At 35.6% G+C, this 16,672-nt stretch overlaps 1 long non-coding RNA gene across 1 annotated transcript in view; it reads right to left on the bottom strand.

The window, feature by feature from the left end:
- The window catches only part of LOC133207314 (uncharacterized), a 59,783-nt gene extending 45,190 nt beyond the window's left edge, over positions 1-14,593 (bottom strand). Inside the window, exons 1-2 of the long non-coding RNA XR_009724012.1 lie at positions 14,347-14,593; positions 1,573-1,649 (exon numbers count right to left, since the gene is read on the bottom strand). This is a non-coding gene — a long non-coding RNA (uncharacterized LOC133207314). The remainder of the gene's footprint in view (positions 1-1,572; positions 1,650-14,346) is intronic.
- Positions 14,594-16,672: the final 2,079 nt, after the last annotated feature.

Here is a 16,672-nt window from a genome sequence, read left to right as displayed (position 1 = left end):
AGCAGGGCTGATTTGACGGAGGCATCTCCCTGCAAGAACAATCTGCTAATGCTTAAATATGCATCTTTAAAATTCAGTGGGATTTTCATGTGATTTCTTTTAGAAAGGTAATTATACAGTACGAGTTTACATCTCAATATAACTTACCTGATCTGAATCTATGCAACTTGCTCTTTACTAAGCCAGAGTTTTGAGTATTTAATGCAGCTAGACACAGAAGTAATGAAGCAGGCCACAGTTTTTTCATGTAGGAAATTATAAATGAAAATAATCAGACTTGGATGTCTATTTACCATTTATATAATAGTACACAAGCACTGGATGTCATTCTGTTTCCTTTGGCGTCAACAGAGACACTCTCCCCTGTTTTCATCAGACATAACACTTTGTTCAGTTTTGACCTATAGTCAGTCACACAGCAGTCAAGGAGCATTGTCACCACACACAGCTGGATTAAAGGGAGAGTTAAGTGATCTGTACAAGTTTACATAAAAAGTTGTCATGAGAGAGACTGTTTTGAAGCTTCGGATCAGTTATTACTACATTATTATTTTTACATATGTTACCATTTATATTTTCATCATTACCTGATTAAAAGAAAAAAAAAAAGCAATACAAGAAATCTCTCAGTTGATGCCCCATGCTTTACCTGGTTCTGGGAATTCATCATACAAAATACCAACTTGATTTTCATTGTGCTGGGTTGTGGTTTAGAACTGTGGTATATTTCAAATAAATCAAGTGCTGATACATTCAAAAATATATGCAGATTGAAATTTAATGTCCCTAGAAACTAAGGGTTGGAAAAAGGTTAAGTATAACCACAAGTTATACTTAATACTGCATTATTCATGCTTTTTGGTTTTACTTTTTTCTACTGGACTCCACTAGTGCAGGGCAAGTAAAGAGATTTCTATAGAAATGTTGCATCAGACTTACAACTATCTGTTGAAGAATTGATACAATCAACTTATATATACTTTATTCTGTATTCATAGAGCAAATTATTCAAAGGACTGGGTAATTTACTTCTAATAATTTATGTAATAAATTCAGCGTCTGGTAGGTTCTTTTAACTTTATATTAAGTAGCAAAAATTTCTTTATGTGTATTTTAATTATTATTGTAAAACTCATAATGCACTTGAATGTAGAATGACTTTAAAAAATTTCCAATGTTTATTCATATCAGGTGGTTTACAAGAGTATCCTAAGTATTGGCAGCTCAGGGCAATGTTATCTCAAAAACGATTCTAGTAAGATCAGAGTAATTCCCACGCCCACTGTTTCCTATATCATACTTCAATTAGGTTTGCCAGCCATATCTTTTTTCTTTTAAATAAGGCACTAGACAGAAGCAGAATTCAAACTAGCCATGCTTTTTAATCTAAGTCTTTAAAAATATAGGCTAATACTTAGAACACTAGTTCAAAATGTATTCAATTTATGACCCAACTGTCATATCTAAAAATGTGTTGGATTTCTGTATTCCTTAAACTTGGAAATAAGCTGTCAAAGGAGTCTCATACCATAGTTTATAATTACGTATGTTTTAGAAATGTTGATAAATTACCTTGAACAGGGTTTTCAGCACCAGTTCCTTTTCCTTTATTCCTTTTTCTGACGTGTTTCCTCTTTCTCTGTCAATGGCTAACAAAAAAAAAATTATATATATATATATATGTATATAGTTAAAAAAAAAAACCTTCCTCCACCACATGCATCTCTTGGATCAAGCAATAATTCTTTCTAGAAAAAGGAAATTCATTAAAATGTTATCATCTCCTTCCCTTCAAAGAAAAGCACTTCATTACAGAGTAATATTACATCAGCAGCTATTGTGGGTGTCACTAAAATGCAGTGTTTGGATACAATCTAAACGTGCATGTCAGGAAACACATTAGAATAATGGAAAACCAGGAAAGTGACAGGAAATGCTCATCTATATTCCACTGGCTATGAAGCTCCATCACATACACTCCAAATACCTGCAGTAGCTATTGACCTAATTTGGTTTTTACAAGTCTCTATCAATAAAGGTTCCAGCTGTTTTAAGAGTCTGTTAGAATGTTTAGTTACAAAAAAAGAAAAAGCCTTACAACCACTCATACCACTACAAAAAGACACAGAAGTTGTCTACTCTTCAGCAGATACATAAACCCAACCTATTACTATTGCCTTGTACATATCAAAACAATGTTAGCACATCTTCTAAAGCAAAGGACAATTATTTCCTATTATTGATAGTTTTCTTTATGACAGTGTAATTCCTTAAATTATACTGATGATGGGGAAAAAGAGTCAGAGGATTACCAGTCAGGGAGCCTCTTAATCTGCTAAATGTGTATTAGCATGACTGCTATCAGTCATAACAGCACTGATCAGATGCAGAAAGGCTTAAGACCTAATAAATTCACACATACATACTGTGATTTTGTAATATTATCATATTCTTCTACAAATATAACACACAGTAGACTTCGAAGTACTGTATGAAGTATGGAACCTGTAAAGTGCCCAAAGCTGTTACGTAAGATCACATAAAGGCACATTAAGGACTAGTTTATTACTCCATTCAATTCACCTATGAGAAAATAAAGCACTCCTTTTGCTGCAGCTGCTGAAAAACAGCTGCCTGGTACAACTGAGACTTAGTTCCTGGGCAGCTGCTATACTTACATGAAAACACTTGGTAGCTTTTTGGAAGAGCTGGAAAAAGATGTGGAACTTCAGCTGCAGTGTTTTCAAGTGGATTCAAGTATAAGATGACTACAACATCTTCTTTTCTACTACTGCATGCTACTGCTATATTTCCCACTAATACATGAAGAAAGAAAGCTGGTATAAAATTTATTCTTCCTTCTAAGCTTAGTGTGGTTTTACTCCATTATTTTCTCACTTTCTGGTTTTGCATGCTGGTATTTGGACCAGGAATTGTTAAACATACTTTGCATTCTCAGTAACAAGAAAACCTCTCATTAGAATTCTAGCTCCACAACCCAGTCACTGTAATTACCTTTTAAAATACCCAATTTAACTCTCTCAGCTAAGTTAAATGACAATGGTTTCTATACCTTCCCTAGAGGGAACCCTGATTATTTAGAAAAAAAAGCACAATATCAATGTTTACAAGGTGTGATTACAGAACACTGGAGTCCTCCATTAAAGGAATCCAATATGTAGAACTGTACGAAGCTGAAACTGGGTTATCACAACATTTGTAACTCAAGATGTAACACACACACGTTAAATGTCAATCTTTAAAACAGAATTTCAGGTTTGCAATACGTAACTGACTTGCATACAATATTCCTCCTTTTCAAAAATACATTTTTAAACCTTCCAAAATATACAGCTAATTATGAAATTAATCTATAGTTTTAGGCCTTCCAGCTCTGGGGTCTGTGGTATTATTTAAATGCATCTCTTCATGAAATACACCTTTATTTCCTAACCAAGCATCCTGGACTCCAAAAGATACACACAGTATGCCATCTGAATATCTGCATCATATGCGTGTGTTTATGCAGGAAAAGAAAGGTATCTGCATACATGCAAATGTGAATTTAATTTGCTATACTTACATACCTAAGCTATAATGCAATAGTATGTTGCCATGGGAACATACTCTCAACAAAAGTAGGAAGCAGGAGATCACACGTAACAGGCAGCACAGTTCTGGGTGGATTTTGCACATGTTATGTCAGGGTGGATAGCAAACATGCCAAAGCAAGGCTAACTTAAAGTCTTTTGTTCCCTAAGCTGTAATGAGGTTTCATTGATAATTTTGCATGACGCTTTAAAAAAAAAAATTTAAAAAAATCTGTAAAGCACTATTTCCTTCCAGGTGCACAAGAACTCTTTCCCCTCACCTTTATATTCTTTAGCTTTCACTTGTAATTTCCTATCTTGTTATCACATCTTTCCCTTTTGTTTTGTTTCCCCCTAAATGTATCCATAATGCTCATTTGATTATTCATTCTTCCTGTCTATTGGATACTTCTCCCTTACTGTGTAAAATTTTTTCAGGACTTTTCACAATACTCTTCAATGTATTTTGCATTTTACCTTCTCTTTACCCCCTGAGCACTATACACCTTTCCTCCAGCAGGGAGACCTACATGCAGAGCCACTGTAACAATACTCGGAGGGGTATTTTCAATTCAACATTCAACAAAGCTGAATGCGTATTTCTTTCATTTCCTCAAAAGGCAGTATATGAGAATGAATTCAATTCTCTCATGAAAAGAGGCCTTTGGGAATCCTCAAGCAAAATGTGCCCTTAAGAGTTAATTCTGCTCTTCCTGGTTCAGCTTGTGCATAGCTGACAGGGGATGATTACTGCCCAGGAGACCACATTACCTTGGTCACTACTTTACCAATAATGCAGGTAGCACATAAAATTATACCAAAATAATTTGAGGTGATCTACAGAGAAAGTAAAACTACGTATTCAAAGATGATAACCTAATCCAAGTTTGGTTGGGAAACATTTATAAGACTTGTAAGCTAGTTTTGTCAGTTTAATGTGCATGTCAAGTGAACTCAGAGAACTATTTGTTCTTTCAAAATCCCCTAACACATCCATTTTTTTTTTCCGCATTTTTTGCCTACTGTGCATAGTAGCAGACAGGATGTTTTCTGTAAACTGATACAATATAACCTTTACATCCTAGTACAGTGTTTTGAAAGCTTACACCCCTGAAGGCTTTGAAACCAAAAGGTATACAAGCAGCCAGGTTAAGAATAGCTAAGGACAGTGCCACTGTAGCAGAAAAAAAAGACTACTACAGATTAAATCTGTTTTGTTAATTCCTTCTTTTCATATGCCCTTGAAAATTTTATTAAAGATTTTTGTAATTCTTAACACATAAATGGTATTTCATGTCTTAATAAGACTTACTATGCATTGAAGAATTCTATAAACTCAGAACTTGCATGAATAGCAGTCTGTCTTTAGGTATAGAAGCCATATTGTACTCTATCTGCCATTTCAAACTGTTAGCCAGACATTGGAAACATCAAGAAAATGTTATCTGAAATGGAAGCTAATATATTCACATCAGTTCTACTTTTCCAGTTTTCTGATTTCTTCTTGTTTCATTGTTTTTTCTCTGCATCAACAGTTGCAGGAATTTGTAAGTTAAGTATAGAATTTTTAAACTTCCAGGAGCTCAAGTTCCATCTGAGATCTGAACAGGCAAGCTGAGCTCCTTCTGCTACACAATACTTACACCATCAGTTACCAGTATTGTGAAATTAGTATTCTGCAGACATATTTTCCTAATGAATGGAACAATCTGCTCTTTCACATTCTAATTATAATTCCCATAAAAACTAATTTTGTAAGGTAACATTTTTAAACCTCCATGAATCAGAATTTTTACAGATAACTGTAAATTCATGTGCATACTTAATATTTAAAAACTGTGAGTATGAATGGCATGTATATATGGATATCCACTGAACAGGTGTATAACATCCATCTGGTTGAGGGATAGTGAATTGTATTAATCACTTTCTGGCTTTGCTCTAAGAAGCAAATCATAGCTTTTTATGTGACAGTAAAATTCACTTTCCCAAGACTGACAGGCACTCAGTTTTCAGTGCCTATCTGGGCTGGTATTCTGTACAAGTGGAACACTACCTTCCTCTTAAGGGAAGAGTCATACTCTTTTGTTTTTGTGAGGAAGTTCAGTTTATGACTTCCAGTGAGCTTGGTCAGGGCTGCCTTTCACCTATAATTATGAAAGGCCTAAGCCGGATCAATGAAAACCGATGCCCACTGATTCACATCCTGCTGTGGACCAAGGTCTACTAGGGGTATAGCACAGTTTACAGAAACACACTCACAGCTCAAGTTTTTACAAAATTTAACATGCAACAAGAATAATGTTATAATTAGCTTATATACAAACAGAAAATATTTCTGAATTATTCTGTTTACATTTAATGCAACCAATTAATTAAAAAAAACAAGATCTGCAGTTTTCCACAGTATTTCGACTGACAATAATTTTCAAATAAAATAATGTATTGCATTTTTCTAAGAGATACCACTTAATCTTTTCCATTTATACACTATTACTTCAACTGCTGCTAATTGTAAATACAGGGGTTCTAGAGTTTGCTGTCATAGTAAGATTACTCACTACAAAAGCATTTCTCTTCAGCCAGAATGAAGAGAAAGTTGTATTTGTCTAACAAATATCTTAAATAGTTCCCAGTTCAGCTTAGCTGCCTGCCAGACCATAAAACAAGCTGCTTCTACACTGCTCTGCCTGAAACTGTTAAAAAATGAGGCTAATTTAGAAAATTGACACAAAATAAAAATTGGAAGCACAAAGAGCTTGGATATAGTGAGCTCCTTCATTGCTCCTTCTTGTTCTGACTAAAATTAAAGCATATCCTTATATGAGTTACTCTGAGGAGGGGAAAAAAAGTACCAGGTATTAATTAAATCAACTTTGTAAAGGGACTTGAACACCAAAATAGCTCCAAGGTGTGTTCTAAGATGCCAACAACAGCGTGACATACCCAACTAGCTATCAATGACCATTCCTGTAATAAATTCAGATTTCTTGAGAAGTGTTAAAATTAATTTCCTGTTGTTGTTTTGAAGATCAGGCTTACTAAGCAAAAAGATGGTACTTTTAAAATATCAAGGCCCTATTACATTTTCTTAAATTACTGTTTTTTGAGTACTTTCATGCATTTTAACAGTATTATTTCAGAAGCTCTCATAAGTTCAGAAGTTTTCAACCTGAAAGTTCTAGTTTACCATTGCTTACACACTGGCACTGCTTTTAGACAAAAATGTTGGCTTTTAGAAAGAAGGGTCAGTTCATTCCAAAGCAAGAATGATTTTAAGGTGGATGTTAAGTGAGTTCTTTTCCAGTTTCAGTCAGAATCCTAAGACTACTGAAGAACAGCACTATGGGGCTCTATTTCAATCCATCTCTCTTGACTATATCAACATTTAGTGTCTTCAACACATTATCCTTGTTTGTAAAAACTGAAATTCTTACATAATTTGAAATGGGTGCTCACTAAATTACAATTTTTTAGTTGAATCTATTATGTGGACTGGTGACAAAATCTGTACATTTAAAATAAACTTACAGTGCTCTATTCATTTAACACTTCAAGGATACATAGCATAGCATCAAAAAGACACTTTATGGCTCTGATTCAGTAAAGCAAATAAACATGTTTAAAACCCTTACTGAATTAGGACTTCAGAAATATTTTTGAATTTTATTTTTGCTTAAATCTCAACTCAGAGACAGAACCATGCCCCCCAGTTTTTGTTGCTTTATTGAGAGAAAATTAACCCATCTGCACCATTTGCTCATGAGTTTTGAACATTTCAAATAAGAAAAGGAAAGAAAATTGCCCACTGTGGCACTGTTAGCTTTAGGTTTTCAAATGTTTTTATACCTCCTCTTCCCCTCCTCAGATACAGAAGCTTTTTTTTCCTTATAAAAACACACTTTTAAGCAACATTTTACTTGAATGCATGGAATCCTATCTCTGTATGATAGAAGCAGAGTAAGTCAATGTTGTCATATTCAGCTTATTATAAGGATATTCCATTACATTACGAAACGTATTCTGTGAGTATTCCTTACAAAATCTCTGGGGTTATTCAAATTTTTCCATACCCTGCTAGATGCATTTAGAAGCCCTTAGAAAACTGTTTCTCTTTGTAATATAACTTCTTTGTAAATATAACATAAAGCAGGCACTCTTACAAAGGGCACTGCAGGTATCAACATTACCTCAGGCATAAACATCAAACTGCATGGCTATAGATGGGAAGAGAGTTTTTCAACAGATATGCACCCACAGGCAACAAAGGTTATTCAAGAGAGTACTAGATAGTAAACAGTAAAATAAAATCAGTAAAAACAGAGTAAATACTGTTTCTTCAATCTACTGTTTAGACACAGTATATTCCTGAAAACCTAACATTTCAGGAAATACACGAACTCCCAAGGTGTACTGTTGTTGATGAAGCCAGATTCGGGATTTTACAGTGTTCTGCTCCTTTTGGGAATTAAACACTAGATGGCATATTACACCTGAAACTTGTTCTGAAGCATAGGCAAACACTGCTTGCACTAGACCATACTCGTCATTTAAAAAGCTCCTCAAATCAATAAATCAACACTTCCATATCAGCTCCTTCTGTTATTTTTGTAAGATATGCTTCATTTCTGTTTTTCATGGGTGGCTGAAGGACACAGAGGTGCTGCAACAGCATTAAATGTATTAAGTCAGCTTCTGAAAAGGGCCCTTGAAGAATGGATTTCATACAGTATTTATAGTAGTTTCTCTTTAAATTATTACTGAATTAATCTACAACATTAGTTGATGCTAAAATATAGTTCAATATCCACAGCAGAGTCATAAGATTAAGTTACACTTTTCTTTCACAACTTTTTGCAAAATAATACCACCTTGTTTTAGTTTCACTACTGAGGCATCCCTGTATAAAAAATTATTTTAATTCATCATTCATAGCATCAAATGGAATTACCAGATTTGGAACTTGTAAGTGATAGCAACACAGTGATTTTTCACATAAAATATTAGTAGGACTATAAAGTTGAGCTGTAGTTCTCCAGACCTCATTTTTTTTCATAAGTAATGTCAGATCACTTACTAAAAAAATAAAACACATAGCTTGGAATCTAAGCAAGCATTATTTTCAACTCATGCTTCAATCAAATAACAGAAATACAGAAAGCTATTTCTAAAGATGTTTCTTATCTAAGAGAGATTTTATTACACTGGAGCTATTTACATCATGTCCTGGTCTTAATTTTATGATTCTGAAAGATTTTATTTTCTTTTAAATACAACTGCTGGTAGAACTCCTATATATTTTTGTGTGAGATACCCAGTTGTCAAAGGAAGAATTTACACAAAAATAAAACTAAACCTTCACCCTCTCATGCAGCTTTCACTGCCAGGCTTCCTCACAGTCCTTGGTAGCACAGTTAGATTTCATGATTATGGCAAAAAATAATTATAAAGAAGAAATTCTGGTTTAAGGATGTGATAATAATTGGTTTTACTTTTGCATGAGTAGTCCTTTATCATTTTCAAGCTTGTCTTGTTCTCCAGACACAACTACTGTGATTGAATAATGCAGATAAGGAACAGACACTAGGGTACTGCTGAACTAGTATTATACAGAACTGTAACACTGGCCCAACAAACACGAGAGTGATATTCTTTGAAAGCTCAGCAATCATGGACCAATCATTGACAATCATGGAGCCCACCAACATCTACCTCAAACACTGAGACATTTTATATGCATTTTGTCGCTCACAGAGTTCATACTTTTATAGACTGTACTTCTCAATCTGCAGTGAGGGACAAAATTCAGATATTTAAATATTTATATGCATAAGCAAATGTTATGATCAGTCATATCACTTAAATGTGCCAGACATGGACCATAATAAACATACAGTAAGTCTTTCTGTGCAGTTATTAACTAATGTCAATGGCATAACTTATTGGCCTTTTCTCTCTCCTACCTTCTTCATAAAAGAGCCAAGATTCTACTCCCAAAAATGCAAACTGATTTGTGCAGTTGTACACCCCATGTCACGGCTGGACACTGCAAGCATGATTTTTAATAGTAACCTTGGTGAAAGCTTTACTGCTCAAGGTTTGGAGCTTTCTAGGCAACCAGTAAATTTTATTCACAAGGCAATTACTAAGTGTATTTTTAGATCTGTAAAAAAATATCTATGATTCAGCTAGGTGTATATTTGTGATTAAAGTCTGCACAAAACCTTCAAATTAGACCTGTATTTCATATGCCTTGTAACAGCTTGAAAGCATGTAAGTAGGAATCTAGCAGGCAGAATATTTTTAAGATACACTGATTTCTGAGGTATGAATCCTGTAATAAAACATAAAACAATCTTTGAATAAGAATAGGCACACACTTATTTTAAACTCTACCCCTAACAATAAAAAAAGAGAGCCTCTCCTTTCAAAATGGGAGATAAATCAAGACGTTGCAGGGAAATAATTCAGTAAGTGGAAAAGAATGATTATTCTTTTCCTTCATATAAAAGATGCCTTCATGTAAAGGCAAGAAAATGTGAGTTAGGACATAAGACAAAACATAATTTTTTCTGGAAAAGAAATAATTTTACAACTCAATTTCACCTTAACTGAGACCAAAACCTACAATATTTTAAATGGCAAACTAATTGCAAGATGGAGAAGTTACATGGTTGCCATGGCTGCCTTCAAATACCTTGAAATGTTTCCCTTTCTTTTATTCAATCTCAACTCTGTACTAACTCCAAATTCATCTTGTTACTACCGTATCAGCTGTTTTTCTTAAAATAGTCTAATCTGCTGCTTAATCTCTTGAACTGGTCATGCCAGACAACCTTGGTATAAAAATATCTCACTGTTGAACATTTCAATTCAACATTTTACATGTTAAAAACAAGACTGGGAAAGAGTACCTAAACATCTAGTTACTTCACTATGCAAAAATAATGTGGTTAAACAGTTACAGACTTACTGATTTTCTTAACATGACTTTTCTTCTTTCTGGGTAGATACCCAGCCTAGAATAAGACTCACTAGCTGTGCAACATTATTTTCTCCACTAATGTAAGAAAAAAAGCCCATGGTGCTCTAAGTACAGTTAAGCAACCAACATACTAACCATAGCTATTTTGATTACATCATCTTACAAAGATGTGGGCTGCACAAAGAGAGCATGGTTCAAACTGTATCACTCAAGGAGGTCAAATTGTCAAAAATAGCTTTCCTTCAAACACAGTAATCAGGTTTGTATTTGTATGTTGAAATTACAGGCAGTTTTGCATTGCAAATAACTTCGTGGTAAACCAAATTCACAGGCTTTTTTTCCCCCCTTCCCAATATACACATGCGAATTTATGTTGTCCTTTTGGTAGGAGAAAGTAAGTTTCCTCCGTCTTTAAAATAAAGCAATACTTAAGTAAAATGTGTTAGGAGTCTGAAATGACAAAACTAGCTGGGATCATGAGTCTAAAGATGACCTCTCTCCCGTCACACTGGTGTGGCTGTAACCAGAGTAATCTCTTGAGCTCCACTACTTTTAAAGAAAGATGCTGGGCTGTACTACACATCAATGGGATTCAGTTTCCAACAGAATGACACTCTTATTCAGAAAGTTTAGTGTATGCCATTGCTTCCCTGTAACCTAAGGAGCAAAATGGACGTTGTAAAACTGGTCAGCTTCTTTACAAGTAATGGATGCTAACACATTAATGAAAGAGCCACGTCCACTGTTGTGTTGTCACGGTGTTAGAATGCTTTTAATAAATTTCATGTAGAAATTATGTTTTAATTGCAGCATTATGTCCTAGGATTGGACAAATCAAATAATAAGCGTTAGGGAGATAACATCTCTAATCTTAGTCATCATCCAGATACATTTGTCTACATATGGTGATAATTACCAGTTAGTGTGGGAAGACTTCATTTTACTTGTGTTATTCTAGTTAGTGATTGTATTAAAAGCAGAAAATCTAAAGATGCAAAAACAGTCAAGAGATAATAACATAGCCGTGTACTAATGATATACTCCTGCACTGTAAGGACAAGGAGACTTTGAGGATAACTACTACTAACTATTCTAGGGCCACTGTAGTATCATACAGTAGCAGAACCATATGTGCAAACTTTAAATAGTGAGAAGAACAAAGAACATGAAACCCAACCACCAGATTAGAAAGCCACTCCTTAAAAATTCACTGGAACTGTGTGCTTTGTATTTTACCATTTGAAGATGAGATTTTCAGCCTTCTGTTAGCAATCAAAGTATATGATTATAAACAGAGATTTTTAAAGTCAGCAGTTCCCATTTAGGGTAGAAAAGGAAGTAGCTAAAATAATCAACCAGCAGGTTCCAATCAGTTTATATATTTTTTAAATATCACTGTTTAATTTCAGGTTTTAATATGAATTAAGCTCTTGTAAAATCTGATCTTTGGGGCAGTATGGAGAATAGCTATTTGAAAAACATTTTCCTTTAATATATATTTGTAAAAAAAACCCTAGAACCTAGAACCATGCCAAGCAAGTTATCATCTAGTCTTTTACTACAACCATATTGCAGTGGCTGTACTGCAGTACTATCTTGTTTGCAGTAACAAAAGCCTTACAGATTTGCCAGCGTAAAAGTAGAGATTTGTGGCATGCCAGTTAGGTGCACTCATTAGCTTTGCATCCTTAATAAGCACTGGGTAGTTAAACAGCAGGTGGATTTACCCTGACAATACTGATTTTGTAAAGGGAGTATATCTTTTTAACATCACAAGTGTATAACTCAGCAAAAAGCAACAGCTGGAATATTGACCATGGCACAACACTGGTTAAAAAGGAAATAAAAGTGTGGTTAAGGAGGAAATAAAAGTGTGGTTAAGGAGGAAAATGAAAATGTGCATGCTTGTATTAGAAATCTGTTCACAGTACTAGATAGAATATTGTTCAATGAATAAGCCTCATACCCAAAATTTCTTCTTATGCATCACCCATTCTTTGCACAACAAACTCAAATGAACCTTCATTGCAAAATGCAGTGGAGCCAAAAAGCAGATCTTAGGTGAATATATTTTCAGAAGGCATATGCATGCATTCATGGCTTGACTTCGCGAACGAAGATTTAGGAAGGGCTTTGCCCATGCTTACTACAGGCGCGCTGATGGCTAAGAAGGCCGATGTAGGATAGGCAAATTCGGCTACAAAAAGCACAGCAGAAGGTCTCCTTGGGTGGTACAGGTGGGGCGCGATTCTTTCTGCATTCTTTTCTCCTCAAGGCTAGTTCTTCATAAACTCTCAAGGGAGTCAACAGCATTATGTATGGTGTGCCTCCAAGTCTCCCGATTGGAGGCCAAGGTGGACCACTGATGATAGTCGATTTGGCCGAGGCTAAGATATTGTTTCAGGGAGTCCTTATATCTCTTCTTTGGGGCGCCTCTCTTGCGGCTACTGGTGGCAAGTTCACTATAAAACACGATCTTGGGGAGGCAGTGATCCTTCATCCTAGAGACATGCCCTGCCCAGCGCAGCTACAATTTCAGCAATATGGCCTAGGTACTGGTGACCCCTGCCTGTTCGAGGACAGTGACATTAGACACATAGTCAGTCCAATGGATGTTTAGAATTGTACGGAGGTAGCGCTGATGAAAGCGTTCGAGGAGTTGCAGGTGATGACAGTAGATGACCCATGATTCAGACCCATATAAAAGAGTAGACAATACAATGGCTCTGTAGACACTGATCTTTATACTTTTCTTCAGCTGTTTGTTACACCAGACTCTTTTATGGAGTTTTCCAAAGGCTCTATATGCCTTTGCTATTCTGTTGTCTATCTCTTTGTCGATCGTGGTATCCAAAGAAATGATGCTTCCCAGATAGCTGAACTGCTGAACTGTCTTAAGCTCTGACTCACCGATGCTAATATGGGGATGGCGATAACCTTTTTGCGGTGCAGGCTGGTAGAGGACTACTGTCTTCTTCAAGCTGACTTCCAGCCCAAAAACCTCAGCCGCCTCCGCAAAGCAAGATGTTAAACGCTGCAGAGCTGCTTCTGTGTGGGCGACAAGGGCGGCATCATCAGCAAAAAGCAGTTCGCAGACAAGATGATTTAGGGTCTTAGTGTGGGCCTTCAGTCGCCTTAGATTGAACAGGCTACCATCAGTACAATATAGAATATAAATGCCGTTTTGTTCATCGAGGTCTACCATAGCCCTTTGGAGCATCATGCTGAAGAAAATTGTGAATAAAGTTAGTGCGAGAACCCTGCAATGATAACGGCCACCTCTTACTAGAGTCCTGTGCAGAGCAACAGCTTACCATCACCAACGCTATCTTCCAGCAGAAAGACAGCTGGAAGACAACCTGGATGCATCCTCGATCTAAACATTGGCACCTCATTGATTATGTTTTAGTGCGCCAGAGAAATATTCGTGATGTCTGCCAGACCAGAGTGATGCCTAGTGCAGAATGTCAAACAGACCACTGCCTTGTGCATTGCAAACTCAATTTCCACCTCAAGCCCAAACCTAAGAGGGGTGGCATTCCGAGGAGGAGGCTCAATGCTAATAATCTCCAAATAGCTGCAGTGAGGGACAGCTTTCAGGCTAACCTTCAAACGAGGCTTGAAGATATGCATGACCATCAGATGAATAATAAGTATTTTGATAAATTGTATAAATTCTTTACCTTTTAGAGGAAAGCAATCTTCCCCCTACTCAGTTATAAAGCATTATATACACTGCAAACAAATTAACCCCAAAAAGATAGGACTTACCAAAGAATAAAACCACTTGAAGTACAACCTGAAGCTTCCCAAAATGAATACCTGAAAAGCCTTTTGCTGTATCACATTCTAGGGATGCTGAGGTCCCAAAGATTTTGCCTAGATGAAAACATCTCAAACTCGTGGAATTAGTTCAAACTTCTTACTAATCCTATGCTAAACAATGCAGTTTTAATTTGAACTGATCTCCTCTACCCTGTCTGAATTTATCTTACTGTTCTGAGGAAATAAAGCTAAGCCTGCTATCACTCAAGAGAGCAGTTCATGTAGTTATGAAATCTCCAAATACTTTCAGTGTATTTCAATTTAACTTCACAAAAGGTGTTCTCCATTTTTTGCATACATTGCAGACTATCTATTTAAAACACATTATATTCCCCCACTAAAGAATTATTTGTTCTCATTCCTTTTCCAAAAATAAATTCATTATTATGGATGTCTAGGAAATTAGAGCATGTAGAACTAGAACTTTTAAGTACTCTTTCCTTAATTAAGTTATTCAAGTTAAGTTAAAAACTTTCACATAGGAATTTGCAGGAAGATATTGCTATGGCAACATTAGAGAAGGGAGTTGAATTTTTTGAAAGCTTTGTTATCCAGACTTTTTGCAGTATGACAAGTTAGCAGCCCAGTGTTGCTTATCACAATCAAGAATGAGGGATTAAAAGAACTACTTGAGGCGCTCTGCTGGACACTGCAGATGTTCACACGTTGAATACTGGCTACAACCAAAATCAAAAGTAAAGCATTTAAGACTAGAATGAGCAGATTACCAATACCTTCTTTCAAAAGAATGTCAGTGAACTCCCCCAGTACAGAACAGCATGTAATGTCAGGAGAAGAGGGGGACACTGTAAAGTCTGTAGTTCTTTAGATGCCACGAATTTATGGACCAGAACCTACAAAACTAAAAGCCCAGTGAAGATCAGCAGAGTAAGTCAGACTGACCACCGGTTTATTACAAGTTGAATTTATTAGCAGCAGTGGAGATCTGGGGTCTTTATGCTGCATATCAAAAATTTTCAAGTAACTCTCTTGTAAAGTTTAAATCTTTGTAAGGGCCAAAAATGCCCAATGCCACCTTATCCACAGCAAAATGCAAATGAATACATTTACATATTGAATACCAAAAAGAGATTTACTTAGACATATGTCAACTACGACAGGCTTAACTGAACACCATATGTCATGTAGACATAACTTGCATTCATATGCATATGCAAGTAGTGTGACATTTTGATTTACATCAAATTAATATTTGAAAAGATGTTGAAGAAATGATGGAGCAAGGATAAAAATCAGGTTATTAATTAACTAGCATTTGGCATTATTACTTAAATCTAAAAATGTTTTCCTTTTTTATAGGTCTGCATAATATAATCCTTATAAATAGAAGACAGATGTATCAGAAATATTTAGAAAAATATTAATAAAATCCTACCAGATCAAAGCCACCTTAGACTTCATTTGAAATTCATGTGTTTAAAACCACAGACTGGAAACTCCCAGGCACATTGAAAGCCAGGCAATCCAATGGCTACTGGGACAGAACGGAGACTGTAAATTTCTGTTCTTCCATGTACTTTTCAGAAGCTGGCACAGCTGTTGTGGATATAGCCTGTCCCTCCTACAATTTTGGAAACTGGAACCACAGTCTTGCACTTTATTTACTGAATTTTCTCTGTACTTGTTCGTCACTGAAGGCTATCATTATAGGCTCGCCCTCCTCATAGTTCCATGCCAAAAGGCAGAACTATTTATGAACCTTTGTAGCAGCAGAGGTTAAACAGGGATACTAATAGGAATTCAAAGCCTATGTTAACAGTCAGGATCTTGAACACAATTCTTCAGGCAAACAAGAATGAACTGCAAATATTGTGTACGTTAATCCTAGATGATCATAACCAACAGAATAAAATGAGCTGTGATTCATGCATTTCTGTTGGTTTTTTTTTTTTCTAATTTCCAAACAGACACCTAGTTTGAAGAGGATCTTCTTTCCTGATTCTCTCTATGATTTTTTAATCTGAGAAGTCTTCTCTGAGTTGTTTTCATGAAGAGAAGTGTAGTTTATTTTTTTCAGTGGTGTTTGTTTTTGAAGCATCAGTGAGTAAACAATGACACATATTTGCATATCCAGCAACGTGGGGAAGAAACCTGAAATACTTACTAATTATGGTATTATAGCTGTGATGATGTAGGGATTAAGACAGAATGATTTTACAGACTAAAAACTGAATGAACAAGAAGATGGTCAGCAAATGGAAAACTCACTAAAATACCAAGTCAATCTGGTACATGCTAACTAAAGTGCTAA

Source organism: Neopsephotus bourkii, unplaced genomic scaffold, assembly GCF_033783945.1.
Source record: "Neopsephotus bourkii isolate Nb327-2 ecotype Australia unplaced genomic scaffold, CSIRO-AGI_Nbou_v1 NB_1863, whole genome shotgun sequence".
Taxonomy (NCBI): domain Eukaryota; kingdom Metazoa; phylum Chordata; class Aves; order Psittaciformes; family Psittacidae; genus Neopsephotus; species Neopsephotus bourkii.
The sequence above is the reverse complement of the archived record's forward strand: the minus strand, read 5'-3'. Positions and strand labels throughout refer to the sequence as shown.